Source organism: Mustela lutreola, chromosome 3 (genome assembly GCF_030435805.1).
Source record: "Mustela lutreola isolate mMusLut2 chromosome 3, mMusLut2.pri, whole genome shotgun sequence".
Classification (NCBI taxonomy): Eukaryota; Metazoa; Chordata; class Mammalia; order Carnivora; family Mustelidae; genus Mustela; species Mustela lutreola.
The window spans coordinates 179841693-179848750 of NC_081292.1; the positions used below are offsets into that span (position 1 = coordinate 179841693).

The window sequence follows — 7058 nt, forward strand, 5'->3', positions numbered from 1 at the left end:
GTCATTTGAAAAGAAAACATTATATTGAAGGTATACAGTCATCAGGCTAGAGCAACGTTTCCATGATGAATTTATTATATTCATTGGACTTACTTTTCTTGTATTATGCACCTTTTCCCCCCATAAGTCTAAATGCTCATGATTCAGAATTTGCATTAGTTATTGGGACTAAGGAAAACAAACATCCTTAAGAATGACAAAAAAGAAAGAGGTTGGGGGCTTTGGGTTCCAATAGACCTTGCATTTGAGCCTGTCTGTTAAGTAGCTATATCATCTTGGACAAGTCACTTGGTCTCTGGACTTCAGTGTTCTCAACTCAGAGGTCTTGCCAAAAATAAAGTGAGATACCTCCCTAAACCAAGTACCACAGTGCCAGCTCACAGTAGATACCTAGTAATTGTAGATTATTAATAGATCCCTCCTTCTTCCCCTCTGAAACTTGAAACTTAACAAAGCAAGATTTTAATTTATGTAAATTTGTCCTAGTTTAGAGAGAAACAACTCCCTTGTGGCAGAGATAAGGAGGATGATTATAAAGTTCTACTAAATTAATAAAAAGTGTGCATTTCTAATCTACAGAGGGTTCATTCTACTAAAACTTATACACCCACTATGCACACCTGCTGCACTTCCTCACTCCCTTTTTCTACAGAGTAAGGTAGGGTAGGGTCAGGTTCTATATTATTTAATTAGAATTGAGGGTAAATTGCATCCACAGGACTTTAGCTTTAGGAAGTTTGAATACATTTCAAATGAATGCTTTTGAAAAAAAAAAAAAATTTGATGATCCAAACTTTCTTTCTAGCTCTCTTTCATCTTCTTCTCTTCCTCAAATCACGATATGACAATTCAAATATTTCCTTTACAAAGCTGGAGATACATGAATCTTGTCTTATAGAAGTGAATGGCATGATGACAAAGGTTAAAACCTGGCTCTTGAAAGCTTGATTTTCGCAATCAGGGATGTGTGTGACTAGACAGTGAGTAAAGATGATCTGGATGGAGGTGGGGTGTTAAGAAGAATTTGATTTGGTTTACTTTACATATAAGTTTATAAGTTATAGTTTTTTTCTTCTTTAAAAGGCCAGATGCTAACTATTTCAAGTAATTCTGTAAGAGTTTTCTGAAAGATGTTGCTGCTGATGGTGATGTGCCTTCTTTCATGTTTCTGTCCTGTGCCAAGATCATTCTAGCATTTGCTTAGGGGGTCCTCTGTGTGGGCTACTACTTAATAACATGAGACACCATGGAGGAACCCCTGTCTCCTCACGCGAGAAATCCTGGGTCAGGAGTTGCTAGAAGAGTTTTTTTAAGTCTGCTGTATCTTATAGATAAAGTGATAAAAGGTCCTAGTTTTGAGGTGCCTGGGTGGCTCAGTGGGTTAAGCATCTACCTTCAGCTCAGATAGTGATCTCAGGGTCCTGGGATAGAGCCTGCATTGGGCTCTCTGCTCAGCGGGAAGCCCGCTCCCCCTACCCCCCGCCTGCTTCTCTGCCTACTTGTGATTCTTGTCTGTCAAATAAATAAATAAAATCTCTTAAAAAGGGGCGCCTGGGTGGCTCAGCGGGTTAAAGCCTCTGCCTTCGGCCCAGGTCATGATCCCAGGACCCTGGGATCGAGCCCCGCATCGGGCTCTCTGCTCAGTGCAGAGCCTGCTTCTCTTTCTCTCTCTCTCTCTGCCTGCCTCTCTGCTACTTGTGTTCTCTGTCAAATAAATAAGTAAAATCTTTAAAAAAAAATCTCTTAAAAAAAGGACCTAGTTTTAAGCTAAGGAGGTGGGGGGAGACTTTAAATAAGCCTTTATTTCTTTTATAATATGCATGTTTATTATAGAAAAAAATAGAAAAATTAAAAATTCAATGGAAAAATGCCAATTCCTCACAAGCCCAACACCCCAGGATAGCCACTAACAGAATAGTTATAAATTTCTTTCCAGAACACTTCCCAGGTGTCCCAGCAATGGTGGAATGAGGAGCCGCGAGCTATTGAAAGCCCATTCTTCTAATCTGGCTACGTGAGAACGATAATCTGTGATGGGTGAGGAGGTCGCATGAGGATGTCAGGGATGAGTCGGGGGTTGCAGGGACTTAGCTCATTTCCTTCCGCATTATCCTGGATCCAACTGATTTGTCATTTTGGCTTAAAGTGATGAGCAATGCTCACCTCCTTCCCTCCTACCTTATGGTTCTCGTCTCTTGAGCACATGTGCATCCTGCTTGTCAGCTGGTTCCTGTCAGCTTTGCATGTAATTGCGGGGGTTTGCCAGTCCCCTTAGGGCTTGCTAGCTCACACATGGTCTGTATGGATTCCCGGATAAGCCTCTAAAGGGAGGGTGTAATGGAACAGGGCAGAGCATTAGCAGTGCCTTGCTCCAGAAAACATTTGCCAAAACTTACATTTAGAATGGCTGAACTGATGTTTCTCTAGCAAATAAGAACTTCTCAAGTAGTCATCCATGGTTCCATGAGAGCTGAGATTTGATAGGGCAAGTTTCTCTATATGCCAGGGATGGCACAGAGCTGGATTGTGTAATCATGAGAAAGTTAAACCACTGGAATTTACTGAGAGGGTTGTGGCTAATGGCATAGCCTTTTAAGTAAATAATGCATGCTGGGCTGGGGGTGCACAGAAAGATCTTCAAAGCGTGCTTTCCATACTAAACTTCCTGCTATGGAAAAATCTGAATCTGGGCAGAGAGAAAACAAAGAAACAAATAAACTGTAAAAACAAAACAAAACAAAAACTTGTGCATAAAAACCCAAGAGCCCTCACATCCCTCTCCCTTACTTCAGAACTCTTTCTAGTGATAAGCTCAGGAGTAAAATATTTGGAAGTAAGAAATGCTGTGACTAAACAATGTGTGCATCTCTTTTCTTCTCCCTGAACTGGAATCCTCAAAAATAAGACTCTCTGGGATCACAGAAATTCTACTACAGGAATATAGTGACTGATAATATCACGTCAGCTGTTCTAAGTCAGCCATGAAAATAAGGGACAAGCCTGTGGGATGACTGGGAAGTAATGGGAGGGGTAACCCGATAGAGAGTGAATGAACTCAAGGCATGACCTGTTCTAAGACCTTCACTTCCCTGGAATCCGCCATGTTTTACAGTTCTTTAACATCCAGGTGAACATCCAGTTTAACAATCTGAACTCTCAAGTTCTGGAGTTATTTCCATTTGACCATAATCTCCAGTAATCTTCAGACTTCCACACATAGGACCAAAATGTGCATCTTATTATCTCTCCAAATTGTTTCATGCGTGAAACATTACACAATGTTTGTGTTTGTGACCTTACACAAAAAGACCTACTCTCTGACCATCATCTCTCATCCTAAAAACTCTCTCTTACGTGTTCCCACAGCCCCTGCTTTCAGATCTCATTGAGACTTCTAAAATCCCATGTCCTTCTTCACAGCTACCAACTACTTCCTGCCTGTCCCTTCTTCCCTACTTGCTATCAAGTCTTTAGCACTGTAATCCTTCTCTTATCATTCATCTCATCCTCTTACTCTTTTTTTTTTTTTCCCCTAATACATCTGCCTGTTAAACATCCAGATCTGGAATTCCATATTTAAATGCCCATACCTGGATTGAGGAGCAGTTGGGAGAGAAAATCCATACAGCCACAAAGGCCTGTGTTCATAAGTTCATAGTCATAAACTGAACTCAAGAGGGTAGTACAATGGTTAAAGATGTGACCTCTATGATCAGACTGGCTAGAAGCACATTCCAGTTCACTGCTTACTGGATGTGAGACCTCGGGCAAATGATTAAACATTATTTTTTCTATGACTACATTTCCTCATCTGTATCATGGGAATCTAAAAGAAATTGCCTCAGGATCTGCTGTGATCGTGAGATTTCTTATGCGGAGAGCAGTATCTGGCATGGACTTCAAACCCATCACCTCTACTCCAGTTCCACAAATGATACTTTCCACTTCAAAAAGAAAACAGAAGCCCTTAAATGAGAGAAACTCATCATTGGTTCAGAAATTTAAGGAGCTATTATTGTCTTTAATTTGCAGAGTTTGTTTTACTATTCTAGGACACACAGAAGATAATCTTGATATTGTTTATCTGTCCACACCCAGAGGGGGAATAGAGTACCTTAAAGACAATGAAGTTGGCATTCCCATCATTTACAACTACAATATTAATCTGACAAATATGTATTGTCGAATATTTGGTTGTAGACACATGGTGAGGCAAAATGAGGGGATAAATGGGTAAGTGGGATAGGTATCACTAAGCAGAATTGGATTGTTCTTAAATATCTAAATCTTATCACCTCCAACTTGATAAATAACTTCATGTATTTTTTTTCATCTTATGTCTTCCTTTTCTTTTCTTTCTTTATCTTGAAAAAATTATCCCCCACGTTTATAACTCCATTTGAGAGGTGTGCCACTGGAGCATTCAGTTAAAAACAAACAAAACAAAATATAACAAACATGCATGGATATAAAGTGGAAATAGATTATATGTACTAAATTGAACCATAGTTTCTTGCCCTATTTTTAAAATTCAGGAATTTAAACAATAAATATGGAGTCCATGGGACTAGAAAATTCCAACCCGGGGGCAAGTCAGTTGATACACTTGGGTGTGCTTTCTCCCGCAGTACAGCCTCTATAACACCTGCAAACTTTACTACCATCCAAATGATTTACAGCCGTGTAAAACATCAGCTATAAGCAATATGACAAAATACCAAAATTAGATGTCACTCACTATTTTATGAGCTACAATGTTTAATAAAATAGTTTCTTGGTAAATTCTCTTCTCTACCACAGCTGTTTTTGTGATACAAAAGAGGATATTCTAGGTAACATCAGTAAATTCAGAAGAAAGGCAACTCTAAGGCCCTCTTCTTCCACAAAAACAGTAAATAAACTGGCAAAATGTTCGCAGAATCAACCTTATTAGAACCCTGGAAACTAACCAAAGGTTTACAGCAATCAGAAAAACATTTGATCAAGCAGAAGGTGGCTGAAACTCAATACAAGAGTTTCATGGTGTTTTAGCTTCCCTTGGCCCCAACCTCGCTCCCCAGCTCAAGAATAATCTTGAAGAAGGCAGCCTGAACTCCTGGTATGGGTTTCCAGAGCAAGTCTGTTCTTAAAGAATTATGATTGTGAGTTTTGGCTAATGTGGCACTTTCCTGAAGGACTAACTCAAAGGACTTGCATTTATCCCACCTAACTCAGAATTCTTTACATGAGAGACATGTGGTGGAGAGATGACTACATGGAGACATTTGTCACAAAACTTTAAAGGCAAATTTATTAGTGGCTGCCATTTGGAGCAAGGGATAATAGTTGGAGGAAATAATAGACACACTGAAAACTTATTTACAAGGCTAGATGCACATGGGGTAGGATGCATACTCAGAAATAATCCAGAAAGCACTAACCTCTCACCCTCACTGAGCTTTTGACTCTGTGCAAGCAGAAAGTGAAAGTTAGATCAGAGTTGTAAATTGCCCAGCTGAGTAATGAAATTTACTCTGCAAAGTTTATTTGCAAAAACTGGGAGTTTTTTTTTGTTGGTGGTGGGGGGCAGTTCGGGAAGAGATTCCTAGAGGTTTAAGGAAATCTCTGTCAAATCACTAGTTGAGCATTAAAGTAACCTAATGAAACATGGGTGTCTACATATGACAAAAAAAAATACAGATTTTACAAAATTAGTTCAAACAAACAAATGCAGCCACCATAAACAGCAATAACAAACCCTGAGAAAGGGGGAGAATTTGGTTTCAAGAATTGCAACATTGTGGACAGAGTCTCAGCCTTGCTGCTGCTGCCCAGAGACTGCTGAGCCCCTGGCCCTCCTCTGCCACCCGCTCTGGACACAGAACATCCAATCATAAGATAAAAATGAGCTGGTGCAGAGGGCCAAACTGGCCAAGCAGGCTGAGCGATATGAAGACATGGCAGCGTGCATGGAGTCTGTAACTGAGCAAGGAGCTGAATTATCTGATGAGTAGAGGAATCTTCTCACAGTTGCTTATAAAAATACTGTAGGAGCCCATAGGTCATCTTGGAGGGTTGTCTCAAGTATTGAGCAAAAGACGGAAGGTGCTGAGAAAAAACAGCAGATGGCTTGAGAATACGGTGAGAAAATTGAGACTGAGCCAAGAGATGTCTACAATGATGTACTGTCTTTTTTGGAAAAGTGTTTGATCCCCAATGCTTCACAAGCAGAGAGCAAAGTCTTCTATTTGAAAATGAAAGGAGACTACTACAATTACCTGGCCAAGGTTGCTGCTGGTGATGACAAGAAAGGTACTGTAGATCACTCACAACAAGCATACCAAGAAGCTTTTGAAATCAGCCAAAAGGAAATGCAACCAACACATCCTATCAGATTGGGTCTGGCCCTTAACTTCTCTGTGTTCTATGATGAAATTCTGACCTCCTGGAGAAGGTCGCTTTCTTGCAAAGACAGCACGCTAATAATGCAATTACTGAGAGACAACTTGACATTGTAGACATTGCACACCCAAGAAGACAAAGCTGAAACAGAAGAAGGAGGAGAAAATTAACCAGTCTTCTAACTTTTGTCTGCCTCATTCTAAAATTTACACAGTAGACCATTTGTCATCCATGCTGTCCCACAATTAGTTTTCTGTTTACGATTTATGACAGGGTTTATGTTACTTTTTTTTTTTGGATTTCTATATTTCCATTGTGGTTTTTATGGTGAATATTAGGGGAGTAAAGCAAGTTAACATTTAGTGAGTTTTCTGTTTTCATCTTGAGGTGGTCAATATAAGGATGTGGAATTTTTGTAGTAGTTATAAATGTTTGGCATAGTACTATTGGTACATTGTGGTTTTACAACTGCCAGTGTTAAAACTGCTTCCTTATCTAAGCAAAGAAAACTGCCTACTTATTGGTTTGTCCTGGTGGGGAATAAAAGGGATAATTTGGTCCAGATACAGGTGTAGTTTTTGTGGGTACTAATTTAAGATTTGATGCACTTATGAGGCTGTAGTAGAAATGGATATTCTGTAGATACTACATATTGAACCATGAGTATCACTCTTAAT

General features: G+C 39.7%; 1 pseudogene; it reads left to right on the plus strand.

Moving 5' to 3' along the window:
• Positions 1–5921: 5921 nt before the first annotated feature.
• LOC131828181 (14-3-3 protein zeta/delta-like) lies at positions 5922–6551 on the plus strand (annotated as a pseudogene).
• The last annotated feature ends 507 nt before the right edge of the window (positions 6552–7058 follow it).